This window comes from Protopterus annectens, chromosome 1.part2 (genome assembly GCF_019279795.1).
Source record: "Protopterus annectens isolate FY-2018-M chromosome 1.part2, PAN1.0, whole genome shotgun sequence".
Classification (NCBI taxonomy): Eukaryota; Metazoa; Chordata; order Ceratodontiformes; family Protopteridae; genus Protopterus; species Protopterus annectens.
This window is the reverse complement of record NC_056727.1, coordinates 712,927,097-712,946,559: the sequence shown is the minus strand read 5'-3', so window position 1 is coordinate 712,946,559 and position 19,463 is coordinate 712,927,097. Positions and strand designations below refer to the sequence as shown.

At 43.1% G+C, this 19,463-nt stretch overlaps 1 protein-coding gene across 1 annotated transcript in view; it reads left to right on the top strand.

Annotated features, from left to right (window-relative positions):
* LOC122790934 (presenilin-2-like) overlaps positions 1-19,463 on the top strand; it is a gene marked incomplete at its 5' end in the record, with an annotated part of 553,723 nt that overhangs the window by 162,990 nt on the left and 371,270 nt on the right.

Below are 19,463 nucleotides of genomic sequence, written 5' to 3'. Positions count from 1 at the left end.
CCTCTTGGTGAGGTACTATTGGGGTCTTTGCAGTTGCTGCAGGTGTCTGGTAAGGTACATCCCAAAAGGGGCATTGTACTCAATTATGGGCCTGATGAGGGATGAGTAAAGAGGCACGATGACCTCCCCTGATCTAGATGTGAATCTCTTCATGATTAGGTGGGCTATATAAAATGTTTTTCTAACCACTTTGGCCACGTGGTTGTTAAATGAGAGATTGCTATCAACTTGGGTCCCTAGGTCCCTAATTACTTCTTCTGTACTTAATGGATTACCACCTATGTGGTAATTTGTGGGCACTTTGTTTTTGCCATAGGGGATGACTATACACTTTTTGGCGTTTAGCTTGAGGCCATGGCTCTGGCACCAGTTGTCTGTTTCTATGAGGCCCTTTTGGAGGATGCTTGTGTCGACTGGAGAGTCGATTATGGCGCCCAGTTTGCAGTCATCTGTGAACTTGGTCAGCCACAGTCCTTCTGTGTTGGCCTGTACCTCCGAGAAATATATACCGAACAAGAGAGGTCCCAGGACTGAGCCTTGTGGGACGCCACTTGTAACTGGTTTGGAGTCTGACATGGCTCCAGCAATTCTAACCATGTGGGTTCTGTCCTTGAGCCAGTTTGCAACCCATCTAGTGACACAGGGGTTTATATTTAAGCTGGTGAGCTTATCTATAATGCCCGAGTGGGGTATTGTATCGAAGGCTTTTGCGAGGTCCAGGTAGGCTGTGTGGACCACCTTCCCATTGTCAATGGCTTTGGTGACTGTTTCAAAGAAATCAACCAGGTTTAAGAGGCAGGATCTGCCCTTAACAAAGCCAAACTGTGTAGGATCCAGTGTCTGTAGGTCCCCAATATCTTTATTTATGAGGTCCATGGTGATCCTTTCCATAGCTTTGCAGACCAAGCTAGTCAGGCTTATGGGGCGATAGTTTCCAGGATCCGTTGAGGCACCACCTTTGTGGAGAGGGACCACAGTTGCTGTATGCCACGCTTTGGGTACATATCCTGTAGTAAGGCTGAGATTATGTTTGGGTTTAGCTCTTCTTGGAGTTCATGTAGGATGCAGCCCGGGACACCGTCTGGTCCCATTGATGCTGTGTTTTTTGCTTTGGAGAGGGCGGTTCTTACCTGAGCATCTGAGATGTCAGGGGGGCAGCACTCTGCTGGGATAGATATTTGCCCTTTGGGGGGGGGGTTTGCGCTGAACCTGTCAGCTAGGATGTTGGCAATGTCTGTGGGTTCGGTGTATTTTTTGTCATTTTGGACTAATTCTGAGCATATCTGGGAATTACCACCCAGGTTCCTAACATAACTAAAGAAAGCCTTGTGATTATCCTTAGTGTCCTGTGCAATTTTTCTCTCGAAGCTGGCCTTAGACGATTTTATGAGTGCCCGTAGTTTTTTGCTAATACTGATCAGAGATGCCTTCCCTTTTTGGAATTTTGCTCTAACATTTAGTAGCTTCCTCCTTCTGTTGTATAGTTTGTTTATGGCTGGGGTCCACCAGACAGGACGTCTGCCTTTGGAGGATTGGGTCTTGGTTTTATTTGGGATCTCATGATCCATGCATTCCTGAAGGTGTTCATAGAATGCGTTTATAAAGGATTCTGCGGTCTGGGCCGTATTTTCCACAGGCCCAGGGGCTTTGAAGGATTCCACCTTGGTTTTGAGGAGTGTGAAATTTGCTTTAGAGAAGTTTTACACTGTGGTTTTCTGGGCAGGGGTGTTGTCGGGATGTGAATATCCAGTGAGATTAGTTTATGGTCTGATCTTACCAGTGAGGGATACACTTCTGGTCTGGAGCATAGAGTCCCCATGTTGGTGATGATCAGGTCCAGTATGTTTTCCCCTCTTGTGGGAGTGGTAACAAGTTGTTCCATAGCATTTGAGTTTATAAATTCTAGGAACCTTTGGGCTAGGGTGCTGGAGCTAGAGTAATGCTCCCAGTCTATGTTTGGGTAGTTAAAGTTGCCCAATATAATGGTGTTTGGAGAGACCTTCATATTTTCCAGTGTTCTCAGGAAGGCCGAGTGGGGTTCCTGGGTTAGGGAGGGTGGTCTGTAGCACGCTATAAACTGGAAGGCAGTTTTACCCACTGTTAGTTGCACATGGATAGTCTCTGATGCTTCGTGCTGTGCCACCAACCTGGAGGTGTGGGTATCTTTGATGAATATCGATACTCCCCCTCCTTTTTGTGGGTCGGTCCAAGTTTTGGGGCCGAAAAGTATGGTATGAGGTATAACCTGGTAGTGCTGGGGTGCTCTCCGGAGCCTTGAACCAGGTTTCTGTTACTGCACAGATATCGATGTTCTCCATGCTAAGGAGAGTTTCGAGCACGTGCATCTTGAGGTTTAGACTTCTGGCGTTGAGTAGCATTACTCTTAGTTTCTTATCCCTTGTGATACCTATGGAGGTGGGTTTGTCTTTTGAGCCTTGCCTAAAAAAGGCACTATGGGGATAGCAAGAGCCTTTGCCAATATCTGAAAGCCCAGGGGTGACCGGTGCAAGCTGTCCCTAGCGAAGCATCGTGGCTTGTCGAGCATGTCATCCCAGGCTGACAGGCATTGGATCCCCTTTGAATGACACCAATACTTAAGCCAATTGTTGAAATTGATCATCTTGTCTTCATATTGCGGCATCATTCTTGGTGAAGGTAAGATGCTACTCAAGGTTAGGGTCATACCAGCCTGGGCCACATGCTCAGAGAGCTCCTCTGTCTCTTTTCATGTAGTCCAGGGATGTACGTCTCAGGTCATTCACACCAGCATGGACAATGACTGAGTCATGTTTGTACTTGCCTTGGAGTGACCTGAGTGCTTCTGTTATGTGGCGGATCCTAGCGCCCGACAGGCAGCTCACCGTGACCTTCTCCTTGTTCAGCCTGGTGAGCGGGACGTCAGTGTGCCTGACGATAGTCACCTATTACAAGTGTATCAGGTGTGTTGTTTAGCCTTAAGGGCTGTGACTGTTCAGCACACTGGCTTTGTGAGCTATGTGTTGCACGTGTTTTGTTTTGGGGTAGCAGTTGCTTGGGTGTCTGCTTTGGAGGTCTCTGTTGCTTAGGCAGATTTTTATTTAGAGCCTCCGAGTATGTTTTTGTGTGTTTGTGTTTGGTTTGCTGTCGTGGTAGGTCTATGTGAGACTGGAATTGTACTGAGTGTGGTTTCCTTCTCCTCCTGACTGGTTACGCCAGTACTGAGTTGAGAGAGCTTAGCCTCCAGTTTGGCTATATGGATGCATCTCTCACATGTGTTGGAATTTGTTGGGAGGAGGGAGAGGGTTTTGTGTGTACATGAGGCAGTTGTAACATTGCCTCAAGATTCCCAGATTTACCAGCTGGACCGGAGAGAAGATTGACAACTGACCTTTGGACATGCTAGAATAGTATTGGGAATCCCTTTATAATTGAAGAAAAAGGGCCAATGGGGAACAAGGTACTCAAGAGGACTTTGTGAGAGTGTAGTGTTTTTAATTTTTTAGTGCTGACTTATATAATTGCTTTAGTGAGCAAGTGCCTTTAGTGAGCAAGTGCCAGGTAACTTAAATGCAATGCGTTACAGGTAACTTAAATGCAAAAATGACAAACAGTAACTTTCTTTTAAGTGAAACAAGGAAATGAGTACAGTAAGCAATGCAGATATCACTAGGGATCCACAGAAGCGATGAAAAGCCAGTATTTTACTTGCAGTTGTCATGAAGTAGGTTAGTGCCTGATGTAAACTGTAGGAATCTTGATTCCTACAAATGCAACAAGGTTAAGAAAAAGTAGTGCAAGTGTCCGAGGGTTATTATACATAAGGGGTAACTTGTTAGCAACCACTGGCACCACAGACGACGAGGAATTTTGGATACTAAAATATCTGAGAATGTCAAGAGGAAGCATATAATGTCAAAGATGGCAGCTAGCCCTCTCCACTGTGCCCCCCCTTACTCTAAATGACCATACATGATTCTGTACAAGAACAAAACTGAAGCCGGAGAAGTAGGACTACTTAAACACTCGTACAAACACAGGCTGGAATACTTGACTGCGAACAGGTCTCTGTCGCAAACAGATCAGCACAAGAAATAGAGGGATCCAGCAGCAATGGAAGTAAATTCTTCAGATTTAAGAACTAAAGAGGGGAATATCTTCTGCTAGACCCCTCTATTTATTCATAAACAACAATGGATACACATCTGGGGGGGAGGTATTATGCAAGTGGATTTCTCTGATTGGCTGCCACCATTATCTGCACGGAATGCAAACAAAATCAGCTTGGTGTAAGCAGAGGAAAACCGTGTAAGCTAAGCCGATTTTCTTGAAAAATTTAAATGTAAGCATATGATTAATCTGCTGTGAAGCCTAAGTTGAAAAGTCAACTGACAAAGTTCAGTTACCTTTTCAACTTAGTTTTCACAAAATAGGGCTGAAATAAGATCAGGAAATAAGTTGCGCTTGTACAAGGCACTCGGGGGTAACCTCATGCAATTACTGGCGTCTCATAGTGCGTTCGGGTGTAAGCTCAGAGGCGCCATGAGAAGGTACTCTGGGTTAATGAGTTAAGGACGCCTTTAAGAAATTTTCACCTGAAATCTAGAAGCTAAAGGAGGAGAAAAAGGCAGACAAGCAGAGATACCTAATAAGTGGGCCTTAACAGAAGAATAGGCCAAACCAGCATTGAGAAACTCACACAAATAAGAGAACCAAAGAAACATCCACAGTAAGTGGAGCCATGTTATGAGAGACACCAAACAGAAAACCTCTTCCATTTGGATAAGTAAGATTTCCTAATAGTAGCTTTCCTGGCCTCCTGCAGGACTTGCAGCACGTCCTCAGAAAAAAAAGGTGTCTGTGAGGAATCAAAATCCTATCACCCACAGTATCAGTTGAAGCGTGAATTGGTGGTAATGGATGAGAGACCCCTTGGCTTGTGAAAGTAGATTCCCCCCCCATGAGGTAACTTGTGATGATTGCCCATGGCTAAATGCAGAAGAGGGAACCAGTGCTGTCATGGCCAAAAGGGAGTCACCGACAAGATTTTGGGAGCGTCCTGCTGAATTTTGAACAGGACTTTCGGAATGTGAGTAAGGGGAGGGAATGCATAAAGAAACATCCCCTACCAAGAAAATGAGAGGACAGCCACCTTCCACACCAGAGGACCTGGGACTTTGACACAAAACAGAGGAAGCTGTCTGTTCAGAGGGGAGCAAAAAGATCCAGTTCAGGAGTTACCCCACTGGTGGGCAATGTCCAGAAACACATTCCTGTGAAGCATCCATTTGCAGGACTGAGTTAAGAACCTGCTCAAAGTGTCTGTCACAGTGTTCTGACTGGAATGGATATAAACAGCCTGAAGAGTCACTTGATACTTGACAGCAAGATCCCATACTAGTAGTACCAACCGGCAAAGAAGATGAGATTTTTTCCTCCCCGTTTGTTGATATACCACATCACTGTGGTATTGTCTGTGAACACCTTGAGAGGCCCTGGAGAGAAAAGAAGATAAAGGGCCTGAAGAACTAGCAGAAGAGCTCTCATCTCTTTGGCATTGTGCTACTTCTGTTGATGAGGCGACCACACCACCTGAACTTTTAGGGAGCCAAATGTCACTCCCCATCCCATGTCTGAAGTGTCTGTGAAAGATTACTGAGAGGGAAGAATGGGATGAAAAGGAATCCCTGGATTCAGAGGCAACTGCTAAAATCCACCAGTGAAGTTCCTGTCTGAGACGAGGAAGAAGAGGAACTACAAAGTCTAGAGGATATGCATGTTTAAGCCATACTGACTTAGAAACCACTGAAACTTTCTCATGTGAAGTTTGGCCAGAGCGAGCATCACAGTGGCGGATGCCATGAAACTCGGAGTTCTCAAACTTCCTGGTGGTAATGGAAGCTAGAGGAAGAAGAGTGTGAAAGAAAGAAGAGTTAAGGCCTTTTGAGGGGGCAAGGAAGCCAGCATTGACACCATCTGAATCATGTAATCTAGAAAAACATGATCCTGAGAAGGAGTAAGAGACGACTTTTTGAAATTTATAGTGAACTTCAGACTCTGAGGAAGGGAACGGCAAAATGAAGAGTTTGCAAAAGGGTCTCTGGAGAGGATGCCTGAATCAACAGGTCATCCAAGTAAGGTAATATCTGGATCCCTTGAAGCCTGCAAAAAGTAATCACAAGAGTAAGGCAGTTAATGAACTCCCTTGGGGCAGTAGAAAGATCAAAGGGCAAAGCAGAAGAACTGAAAATGCCAGGAAGCAACAGAGAAATGCAAAAACTTCCTGAAAAGAGGATGGATCAGAATAGGGGATAACCATCCTTGAGATCCAGAGACACCATTTAGGCCTGAGGGAGCAAGAGAGGAAACAGAGTCTGAAGGGACAACATCTGAAAGGAAGGCACTTTTAGAAAAATGTTTAAATGAGAGAAGTCTAGAATAAGTCTCCAAGTGTCTTCTTTTCTGGGCACTAGAAACAGTCTGGAGTAGAATCCTTTCCCCCTTTGGGACACAGGCACCTCTTGAATAGTACCCTGAGTCAAGAGATTTTAAAGAACCTCTGGAAAATAGGGAAGTGTTTTCCTGAGGAAGCTGAGGAATGCCTATAAAAGGAGGACAGGATTTCCACACCCTGACGAACGATTGACAGAACCCAATAATTCCAAATGATCTGAAGCCAAACAAGAAAATTAAGAGAAAAGCAAAGAGAAAAAGGAATGTGGCTGGGAAGGGACGAATAGTCATACAGCACCTGGTTTATCTGGAAAGGAAGGCTTCAGAGTCCCCAAAAACTGAGGAGCCTTAGCAGGAAGACGCCGTTTGCCACTAATCTTACCTTTAGTAGAAGAGCAGGATTGCGTTTGAACAAAGGCAGACTTAGCGGGGTAGTTTCTCCAAAATATAGGCACAGGAGAAGCAAACACATTTAAGCTCCTGAAAGACCTTACCCTTGTCTTGAAGGGACTTAAACCAGCAGCAGCTTCCCCAAACAAAAGCTTAGAATCCAGAGGAGCATCCACCAACATAGCCTTAATATCATCAGGTAGAAGTTGAAGCCCAAGCCAAGAATATGTCGTCATCACTGAACTAAAAACAGCAGCCCTAGAAGAGACATCTGCCGCATCATAACTACATTTAATAGAATGATGAATGACTTGAGAGGAAGTCCCTTGCAAGGAAAGAACAGAAGTTTTACCCTCAGAGTTTGGAAAATCAGAAATAAGTTGACAGGTCTGAGAAAGAAGAGCCAACACATATCTAGACATATGGGTCTGATAATTTAATGGCCCTAAAAGCTAGGGTAGTAGAAGTGTAAACCTTCTTACACAACCTTTCTGTAGTTCTGCTGTCCTTGTCAGAAGGTAATAACTTGGGCAACGGAAGTAATTGAGATGCTTATTAGAGGCTACAGACACTACAGAGGGGTCAGCAGCAGAACATTTATATGTAAAAAAAAAAAAAAAAAAAACAGTCCTCAGGCAACCTGTAAAACCTGTCAGATTTCTTGGGAGCAGGGGGCAGAGAATCAGGTGCATGAGAAGCATTGCAAAAAGCATCCAGCAAAGCAGCCAAAATGAGAGGAATCGCCACAGGCTTAGGAGATCCAACTGCAGCAACTCATAGTACCTCTTATGGATATCAGAGACCTAAGCACAATCCCACTTAAAAAAAAAAAAAACCATCCATCATCGTAGAGTGTGCGTCTCCAAAGGACATTTCCTCAAAAGGAACATCAGGACTAATAGATTCATCCTCCTTTGACCCATAGTCCATAGGAGAAGGAATTTGAGTGGAACAAGTCAGGGAGTCTTCATCAGAATCAGACTCATCCTCAGAAGAATCCTGTTCTCTGGACCTTTTATGGGGAGTAGAGGACCAAGGAGGAGCAGGAACCGAAACCCCTTGAGGAGGCTTTAAGGACATTAAAGCAATAAATAGCCCCTGAGTAAAGGCCTGCCAGTCACTCTGTGGATGCCTAGGAGCAAATGAAACATGTTCAAGTTTTAAGGGAATGTCCCTTCCAAAAAACTGAGAAGGTTCAGACCCAGGACGACAGTCAAGAACCATAGTAGGAACATCTTCCCCATCTAAAAATGGAGGAACTCCCCTGGGCCCCTCGGAAAAATTCAACAGTGGTTCTCCCTGAACATCCAAGACAGATGCCTGTAAAGCCTCTTCGGACATGCTGCCAGCTGGATCCTCACTGGCCTCCAACATTGTTGCAGCAGAGAAATCCAGCAACACAGCCGGGTGAGCCTCTGGGTTTGTAACGATCCCAGGAGAAACACCTAGCAGAGGCTGGACATGGAAGATTCCGGTCGTATCTTTTTCACCTCCTTCCTTGATGGCTGACCTTTGGAGCAGGAGATTCCTTCCATTGTATTTGTAGTGAGAAGCTTAAGACACTGGTTCTCAAGATACAAGGAATGGGAAGAAAGTCTACTGTGAATGGTTTTCAGGACAAACGCCTGACAAATTGAACAAGACATATGGTCATGAGAAGCTCCTAGACAAAGACGCTTATCATGGTAGTCTTTATGGGGAATCTGTCTCCCACACTGGCATTTACCTTTCCTGAATTAATTTAACCCCAAGGAGCACAAAATAAGACAAGAAAGAAACCCCAAAGGGCACTTATCTGCAGCTGCAAACAAGTCAGCAAACAGGTGTAGATAGTCACTGGAGAATGAAAATTTGTTCAACTGGCAGAAGATGGACATGGATAAACAGACCAATGGTGAAAAGATACATTCAGACTGGTGGCAAAGAAGTTCTGACTATGGTAGGTCTGAATGTCACCTTTATGCTCTGCACTACGCAAGGAGCGTTTGGTGACGTTTGGCATACCTTTAAAGCAACAGGAGTCTTTGGTAGACTGTACGAATGTCGGGCTTCCATGGCAGGGAATCCCATATGTTAAGAATACTGCATCAGTGAATGTAAGAACATCTAAATGAAACCCATAGCTCACATTTCAGACAAACGCAGTTTCTTTCAACTAAACAGCATGGGTTCTGGGTCTATAGTTATGATGTTTGGAGTAGCCAAATGACTTGTTAACCTCTAGAATACTACTATTTCAAACCACTCAGGTTTCCTTCCCTTCAACACTCAGCAAAAGTATCTGGACATCTTAATAAATGACACACTCTTTTAGTCCTCACATAAATTCCACTATCCCAAAGGTTTGTATACAAACTAAGTGACATATAAATTCTCCAACTTACTCGCACCCAAAGCATATTGAGCCATTGTTATTAATCTTCTCCTCCCCAGCTTTAGTACTTCCTACCTATAATTGCTGCTCTGTTAGGAGAGAACATTACTGCTTTTCACATAACCAAAAATAGATTCCTTAGGATCATTCAACTTGCTGACAATACAGAGCTCCACTGCACTACTATTGATAAATCAAATTGAGTTCTTATCTCAGCCAGCCAGGATTTCCTATCTCCTTAACTCCCTTAACTACAGACATCTAAATGATTATTACTGCCCAACACTGGCAAACAAATTGTTAGCACATAAATCTTTCTATACATTAGGAAACAATGATACTGTCAAGCTAATCAGACCTAAGTATTCTTGTATAAAATCGTTTTATTTCTTTTTTGTGTGTGTGTGTGTGTGTGTGTGTGTGTGTGTGTGTGTGTGTGTTAAAACAGATGTAGTAAAACATAACAGTATTAATAGACAGTAATATGACCAGAGTATATATTGCTGAATAATAAAACAAGAGCAAAGCAGTAAGAACTATTTACACATGTCAAAATTCCATCATTGATTATATATACCAACTTCAAGCTAGAATATTTTGAAAAAGGGATTTCCAAAATTCTGTAAAGTGAGTGTGGGAGTTCTCAGTGTAGGTTAAATATTTGTGAGCTACTAGGTGTTTGGTAGCTAATTGTTTGAAACCCTCCTATGCGAGTAATGCTGTGTTCTTCCAATGTAATGTAGTATTTAAGTAAAGAAACTAGTGTTATTAATATTCGTGTTTGTAGTTTAGTCAGGCCCGCAGGGATATGTAGGAGAGCTAGTTTCCAAGATAAGGTGGACTTTTCATAGCCCATTTTTTCTAGTTGGAGTCTAAGTGAGCACCATAACTTGTAGGTGCACTTGCAGCTCCAGAAGATGTGGAGTATTTAAGCCTTGTGATTATCACGATAGGAACAGAATGGAGAGGTGGTTGGGTATATTTTATTTATAATAATTGGAGTGAGATAGGCGTTATGAAGCATCACGATCTGTGTATATTTAAGTTTTTTAAGCAGACCTAAGTACTCTACTGTTACTGTGGAAGTTCTTTCCCCAGGCTAGCTCCTGCTTCATGGAACTCTCTTGCAGTCCCCCAAACCACAGTACAGAATTGCAGAATCTCCCAGTTAAAAAAATGTGAAATTACATCTACAGACTAAAACAAATGCATGTGTTTCAGATATGCTGGCTGAATCTATAGCTGTGATGCAATTGCACACTCTTGGTTTGTTATTTATTTATTTAGTATTTGTTAACTGGGTAGGTGGGCTGGTCCAGTTTTGGAATTGCCCCATATACTTAAGGATTCCTGGGATGACTTGTATAAAATATTAAAATTGAAGTTTGATGTTATGCTATTTCTGACTATAACTGTTAAAGATCTGGTACTTACGTATTATCGCAACCAGATTTTCGCGATTGCGAAATTCGCATACTGGAATAAAAACGTGTGCAAAAAACAACGTATGGTGTTATTTTACATCCTTACTAATAAAGAATAGCCTTAGATTACATTCAGGAAGAAAAACAATTATACAAATCTTCCTGTTTTGCGTGCATTACATACGCACGCTTCAATTCTCGCATACTGTTAAAAGTTATTCTGCACCTTTTCTTTTATGAAAGAAAACACATGAACTAATGTTGGTTTACCTGCATGAATTTTATTCTCATGCTGTGAAATACATTTACTGAACCATTCTGGCCATATTTCCACACATGTTTAATTTCAACAGAACTAGCAGCACTTTTACAAACACTTGTTGCTGATAAGAACGTTATTCCTTACATCCACCAGTTCTTGCATTTTGAGCGTTACATAAAAAACGATGACTATTTTTGTACCAATCGGATTTTAAATTTAAACAGTGAAGAAGGAAAATGTTCAATTGATTCCCCCAAAACACACACACACACACACACACACACACACACACACACACGCACACTAACTATAACTGATTCCCCAAACGGATGCGAGCCATAAATTATTTGCTACTTTTTCCTGATACTGCAGCAAACATGAAATAGTGCATCACAGAAGTAAAAACTTAAAATTGCCTGTTAAAATCATTCTGATGAATGAAATTAAACTTGACTACTGGCCATGGACATTCAGACGGCATGCTCCAGATTAAGTTCCTTTGCCTGCGCTTGTAATCAGGAAGGCAGGATCTGTCATGCAATGTAGCAGTGTGGAGTTCGCCGGCAAAATGAGACACGGCAGGCAGGACTCTAGAAATTGGCAGTTATTCCTCTCCCTGCCTAACCCCGTATGTGCCACACTATTACTTACTTGCTAACACTAGTTTCCAGCTTAATAAACCTGTTTTGTCAGTAACATTACGAATTTTGCAACCTGTGAAAATCTGGTTGCGATAATACGCAAGTACCGAAGATCTTATCTGATGTTGTCATTTTCAATCATTGCTTAACAGTTGGGTTTGTCCACTTCTTAAAGATGGTAGAACACTTAAACTCTCAAGCTCCTCCCTTTACCTGTAATACTGCAGTCACTTAACATACATGAGATCTCTTTTGCCACTGTAACATTGAGACGTAGATTGCAAACTCAAGTTTTTGAATATATTTCCTTTTGAGCTAACTCTCAAAAGTCTGTGATTTTTTTTTTAGTTTTTCTATTATAGTTATTACTGTTTCCTCCCTTTAACCCTTTTTCACAAATTTTAGCTCTCCTTTTTCTCCTCATACTCTGAGTACTGTTAACACCATTGCTGCTATTTTCCTTTCTTTCTCTTATACTTCAATAGTATTCTTTCCTCTTTCTTTTTCCTTTTTATTTGCAAAAAAAAAAAAATGCTCTGTTTTTCTATTACAGTTTAATTTTGTCTTTCAAAATGTCGGATAAGCCCCACAGCTTTAAGAAATGTGTGGCATATGGCCACAAAACATGGATCTATGTCAGATTATTGAAGTTCCAAAACTTCGAAATTCGTATGGCCAAGACCTTATGATCGAAGTTTCGGAACTTTGAACATTTAAAAAAAAATCTATTTTTAATGTTTTTGCAGGGGTGCAAGCCCCAATGCAACCCCCTCGTGGATCTTTGTGCCCTCCATACCCCCTGCTAAATAAATAATAATCTGTTAGAGACCCCAAAACATCTAATTCAGACGGACACACTGAGCATGTTTATTGTTTAGGTCCTGACATTTGGGCATTGATTGTGACATTTGTAAGGGATTCAATTCCTGTACTGTTATATGAAGAATAAGTTAATCCTCAGGGGTTTACTTCCCTTTAAGTCTTCCTCAATGGCTGCTGAGGCTGAAACCCTCAAGAGACAAGAAAAAAAAGGCAATTCTGTTTCCAGAGAGTCTTGTTAAAAGATCCTTGGAATGCCCTTTGGTTTTGACCTCCACTCCATCCTCGGAACCACTGGTTGAACTAGCTAAAAAGTCAGATTCGAATGTATTGGATCCAACATTAAAATCTAAAAAATCTCCTTGGATCAGTTCTTCTCTTTTAAGATTGGAGCCAGTCATGTCTGGGCTTCTGTCACTTTTTCTGGTGCAGTCTCCCTGTTATCACTCCAAGACCTTTTTCCACTGCTTCCTTTCTTTGGTCTTCCTGGAGCCTGTCCAAGTCAGATGTGGCTAGGAAGATGAGGAAGTTCCTCAGGATGCAAATTCAAATGGGAGTCCTTTCAGTTATGAGCCCATTGGGTCCAGAGACCCTTCTTAGAGCCACACCACTGCTTATAAATCCTTCTCCAATCCGTACTTCGGTTTCAGAGCCATCAGATCCAAAAGCTGTGGAGTCTTCCTCGGATCTGAAGACACTGATGTCTTCAACTCCAGTGGTATTTTGGGGCTATCTGGCCCCGAGTACCTCGGAGCTGAATTATTGGCACTGGCTCCAGGGTGCTGGATTTGACTCAGAAGTTTTCGAGCCATCTCTTACTCTTGAAGGGTCGGCATTCGATTACTCAGCTCCCCTCCTCGGGTGGTTTGTCTGTGGGACAGTGAGAGTTGACAGTCTGCAAGCCTGCCTTGTCAGATCTGCCACTTTCTGTTTCTCCCAGGTACTCCACTTTCGTGGTAATGCAGAGAGCATTCTCTGTACCCAGAGTTCAGACAAATCTCTCCACTTTACATCTGACTTCTTTGTCTCATTTAGTTTTGCATCCAGAGCTTCATTCATCCATTCCACAGAGAAAGCCAGCCTGAACCAGTCTCCAGACCACCCAGCAGGGTATCGTTATCTCTTCCGATACCTACCTGGAGCATCCCACCAAGGAGGTCCCTCAGAAGAGAAAGTGCAAAAGGAGACACTTAGACTCTCCAAGAGTCTGTCACTGAGGACACTGACCTTGATGAAAAAGTAGGGTCCCCTAGATGATGTTTAATTTGGAGACATCTTGGAACTCCTCAAACAAAGGAGTGTTTTATTCCCCTAGTAACCCTTCCCAAGAGGAATCAGTGTTTCTGGATGCCTTCAGGTCTGGTCCTTCTACCTCCTGGGTGACTCTTCCCACTGATGAGCTTGTAGATTTAGTCTCTCCATGGGCATGGAAGGAACCAGACACACTTGAGCCTACACCCAAGAGACCAGACAGGATTCTTACATCACCTAAAGACTGACCATATTGGAGTAAAGGCATACTTGTTGATGCCATAGTCATAGGGCAGCCACTTGAAAGGAACTGGCAGAGCAGAGTTCCTTTGTCCATCCACCTAACAGGGAGTCTAGGGCACTGGACATATTTGGGAAGCATGTCTATATGCTTCAGTGACCTTTGCTCTTAGGTCACTAAATTATTTGGCACATTTCACAAGGCTTCAGAGAGATTTGATCAAGGAGATTACCAAATCTTTCTCTGGTACCATATCCTCTAAGGAAGAGAATACCATTTCCTTACAGTTGGCTACCCTTCAGTCCTTTTCTAATTCATCCATGAGGCTGATCTCTCATGCTGCTGTAGGTACCTTATGGGTGGCAGATTCAGGCATTTCTATTAGGAGACATGCCTGAATGAACTTGTGCGATTTTACGGAACCCTTCAAATCTTCTTTCATTAATGCATCCTTTGATGGAGCCTTGTTGTTTGGCCTTAAAGTGGAAGACACACTCCTAGGTGCAAACAGGGAGGGAAAACCCTGTCTACTGTGGGCATAAGCTTTTCTACTCCTCAACAGTCTTTTTCTAGAAACCAACAAGGTGGTAGAAAGGTGTGGTTTAAGAAATCCCAGGGTCCCTTTCAAGATGCACATGGAGAGAGTTTCCCCAGGAGGCAGAGTGGGGAACTCAAATGGAAGACACCATCCCCATGGCAGAGGTGGTCTGCATAGTCAGGGATCTGAGGTTCTTCTCAGACAGATCCTATCAGTGCTCCTGAATGGAAGCCTGACTGTTCATCTCTGGAGGCATTCAGGAGTTATCTATCCCTGCACCAGTGAGCAGATATCACAAAAGATTCATGGGTGCGTAGGATAATATCCATAGGTTATATCATACCATTTTTCCATCTGCCACCATCAGTTCTGAAAAAGATCCCTGATGTTTCATCCAGTCAGAGGGAAGCAGCAGCCCTAGAAATAAACAAGCTGCTAGAAAAAAAGAATCATCCAAGAGGTCCTCCAGACCAGAGAGAATCCAAAACTTATTCAAGGTACTTTTTAGTGCCAAAAAGTACAGGGGACTTGAGACCAATTTTGAACCTCAGCAGACTAAATCAGGCTGTTTAATATACAAACTTCTGGCTGGTCATTGTTCAGTCCATTCTGCCATTTCTGCACAAGGACAACTGGACATGCTTGATGGATCTTCAGGATGTGTACTGTCATATCAAGATGAACAGATGATCCAGAAGATATCTGTACTTCCTACTGGGATACATTCATTATCAGTTCAGAACACTGCCCAAGATCTCACCACAGCCCTCAGGGTGTTCATCAAGTGGATGGTAGTCATAGCAGCTCACGTGTGAGTGCTGGGATTCTGTGTATTTCCATAGCTGGATGACTGTCTCTTGACCACTCCAACCAGGCATCTACTAATTCAAGCATGGACTACTTACTCGACAGTAATGAAGTGCCTGGGGAGGCTGGGCAAAGATCATATAGCTTCAGTCTTACCTGTGACACTGGACACACTGCATTTTGCATACAGGACAAACTGCAGTACAGGGGACACCATCTGACTAGCTCTCCGTGAAACACTGAACCACTTAGAAGGCAAAAACTGCTATGAAGGCTCAGTGTCTGTTATTCTAAAAGTGTATTAGTTTAAGCACTTGGGCTTCAGGCCAGTTATTTTACATTAAGGTGGTTTGTGGTCTGCACTCTTGTGGGAGGAGAGGCTAGATTCTGCCCTTCTGAGCTGGGAATTTTTGGTTAGAGGCTTATTGTGCCTGCTTATTTGAACTGTTTCTGAAACTGGTGCACCTTGTTTGCTGTAGCATAGACTAGATTCAGGCCTGCTGAATCTAGCTTTGTTTGTATAACTTGAGCACTAATCCAGGCCATCTTTTTTGGAGAAGGTTCTTCTGCACCCTAGTGGCAGGAATGTGCAGTTAGAACCTGTCTGATTGAAGACTGCTGGAACAGGGCTCAGTTTTGAGCTTTTTTACTGGTTAATTGGGTAATTTGTTTAAATCAGTTTGCTCGTTTTCTATTATGTAAAATAAATGTACTTTATCTGCTTTTACAGTATTTGGGTTTCTTCCTACTTTATTACTTTGTTTTGCTTTTGCAGCCTGTTCTTAAAAGTGCTTAATTGCATTTATTCTGCTACATTTATTACAGCTTGTTAGTAGCCTGATTAAATTGTAACTGTTATTCTAAGCCTTTGGTTTAAGCACTTGGGCTTCAGTCCAGTTGTTTTTCATTAAGAAGGTTTGTGGTCTGCACTGTTGTGGAAGAACAGGTAGCTTACATCCTTCTAAGTTGGGAGTTGCTGATTGAAGGCTTTTACTGTCTGTTATTCTAAAAGTGTATTCATTCTGGTTTAAGCACTTGGGCTTCAGGTCAGTTATTTTACATTAAGAAGGTGTGGTCTGCACTTTTGTGGGAGGAGAGGGTAGATTCTGCCCTTCTGAGCTGGGAATTTCTGGTTAAAGGCTTATTATGCCTGCTTATTTGAACTGTTTCTTTCCAAAATTGGTACACCTTGTTTGCTGTAGCATAGACTAGATTCAGACCTGCTGAATCTAGCTTTGTTTGTATAACTTGAGCACTAATCCAGGCCATCTTTTTTGGAGAAGGTTCCCCTGCACCCTAGTGGCAGGTGTGTGCAGTTAGAACTTGTCTGATCAAAGACTGCTGAAACTGGCCTCTGTTTTTAGCCTTTTATTGGTTAATTTGTTTAAATTAGTTTGCTCATTTGCTACTGTTATAATAAAAATAAAAATACACTTTATGCATCGCCGCTTAGCTAGGGTTAAACTATTCCCGACTTCATAAAGTCTGCTCTTCAAATTTTCCCTTAGAACTAGCCATTTTTTTAGTTAGTTTTAGCACTCAAATCTATTTCTTTGAGCTCATTACTTGTTCAGAACTCATTGTAAGTACTAAATAAGCTACAAATTACTACAACACTCAACTTTCCTCAATTGTCTAGAGGAAAACAGTTTTTAGTACTTGGAATAAATAAGCACCTATCCAGGCATGTCTAAGGGTCAGCTCCTGTTGTTTTTTCCTGTCTACCTGATGAATCTGGGCATCTTGGGGCAGTGCAGCAATTGCCTCATGTACACAGACAACTCTCTCCACCTACCACCCAACACTACAACCTGTGAGAGATGCACTTATATAGCCAAACTGGAAGCAAAGCTCTCTTCAGCCAAGACTGGACTAGACAGTCAAGAGGAGACGGTAAACACTTGCACCACACCACACTCATCACATAGTACCTCAAAACCTACACCACCTAAGCATACACATAGAAAACACACCTACATTTGCGGAGGCTCTCAATAAAAATCTGCACAAGCAACAGAGACCTCCAAAGCAGAAATGCAAGCAACCTCCACCCCTCAACACAACCCAAATGACACATAGCCCACAAACGCAGTGTGCCACTCAACCACAGCCCATAAGGCATAACAACATACCCAACACTCTAGTCATAGGTGACTCTATAGTCAGGCACACTGATGTTCCACTCACCAGTCTAAACAAAGAGAAAATTGTTGTCCACTGCCTGTTGGGTGCCAGGATCTTCCACATAACGCATGCACTCAGTTCACTCCACAAGTACAAATATGACTGTCATTGTCCATGCTGGTGTGAATGACCTGAGATGTACCTACCTAGACTACATGAAAAGAGACATGGAGGAGCTCTCCAGTCTTGTAGCCCAGGCAGGCATGACCCTAGCCCTGAGTAGCATCCTACCATCACCCAGAATGATACTATAGTACAAGGACAAAATGATTGACTTCAACAATTGGCTATGCTTCTGGTGTCATTCTAAGGGGATCCAGTATCTGTCTGCCTGGGATGACATGATCGACAGACCACAATGCTTTGCCAGAGATGGTCTGCACCTGTCGCCCTTGGGATTCCGGATACTGACTAAGGTTTGTGCCACCCCTGTAGTGCCTTTTTTAGGCAAGATTCAAATAACAAATTCACCACCATAACAGGTACAAGCAAGCAAAATCTGTGGGTAATGCCACTCAATACTAGAAATCTAAACCTGAAAATGCACTCTCTCAAGGCACTCCTTAAAATGGAGAACATAGACATCTGTGCAGTGACAGAGACCTGGTTCAAGGCTCCAGAGAGCACCCCTGCATTACCAGGCTATAATAAATACCACACCTTTCAACCACCTAACCTGGACCGAAAGACTAAAGGCGCGGAGGCGTATCTATATTCATTAAGGATATCCACACCTCCAGGCTAGTTGCTCAGCATAATGCATCCGAGATTATCCAAGTGCAACTAACTCTGGGCAAGACCGCAGTCCAAATTGTAGCTTGCTACAGATCCCTCACCATGCCCCAGGATTCCCACTCCTCATTTCTTGATACACTGGAAAATATTAGGGTACAACCCAACACCTTATTAATGGGCAATTTCATCTACCCCACCATTAACTGAGGAAACTACTCGTGTACCATCTCTTTTGCTCAACGTTTTCTGGAATTCATAAATTCTAATGCCTTGGATCAACTTATCCACACCCCCATTAGGGGCAGCAGTAACCTAGACATGGTCATTACCAACATGGGCGACCAGTGTTCCACATCAGAGGTCAATTCCTCGGTCAGATCTGACCACAAGTTAATCACCCTGGACATTCACATCCCGCCCCCACCCCCCATTAGGGAAACCACCGTAAAAAAAATTCTCCAAAGCCAACTTCAACCTTCTTAAGACAGAAGTGGCAAACTTCACGACACCCATGCAGACAGGCAATAGAGGTACGACTGCTGAATCCTACACAAATGCACTTTATAAGCACTTACACAAAGTGCATGGATCGTGTTATCCCTAACATAACCAAGATGCTATCCTCCAAACAAAGGAAGCCAATCTGGTGGTCCCTGCCATAAACACTCTACAACAGAAGAAAGAAACTGTTGCAAAAAAAGAGTAAAATCCCATGATTGGAGGAAGTCCCTGGTCAGCCTCAGTAAGAAGCTGAGATCCCTCATAAAATCCTCCAAAGCTAGTTACAAAAACAAAATCGCCACAGATTCTAAAGACAATCGCAAAGCATTCTGTAGCTATGTCAAGAATCTCAATGGCAAAACTCAGATCTGCTCTGAGTTGCAGCACAATGGCACTAAATATACAGAACCAGCTGATATTGCCAAACATCCTGACAGATGGGTTCAGTGCTAACTTTACCCCCCCCCCCGCACCCCCTAAAGGGCCCATCTCTATACCGGAAAAATGCAAAGTTCTTGTAATCACGGCTGCACAGGCAAAAACCACACACTCCAAAGCCAAGAACACAGTATCCATGGGACCTGACAACATCCCAGGCTGCATTCTACATGAACTACAGAACGAACTGGCACCCAACCTAAGCACCATGTTCAGTCATAACCTCACCTCAGGCATTGTGCCCACTGAATGGCGCACAGCGATGGTTATCCCACTCCACAAAGGTGGAGCCACCATCAAGCCTGGGAACTACTGCCCCATTAGCCTGACGAGCCTGATCTGCAAGGCCATGGAACGTATCATCATGGAACTTATAGGACTTTGGTAATCTCCAAACTTTGGACCCCACCCAGTTCAGGTTTGTAAAAG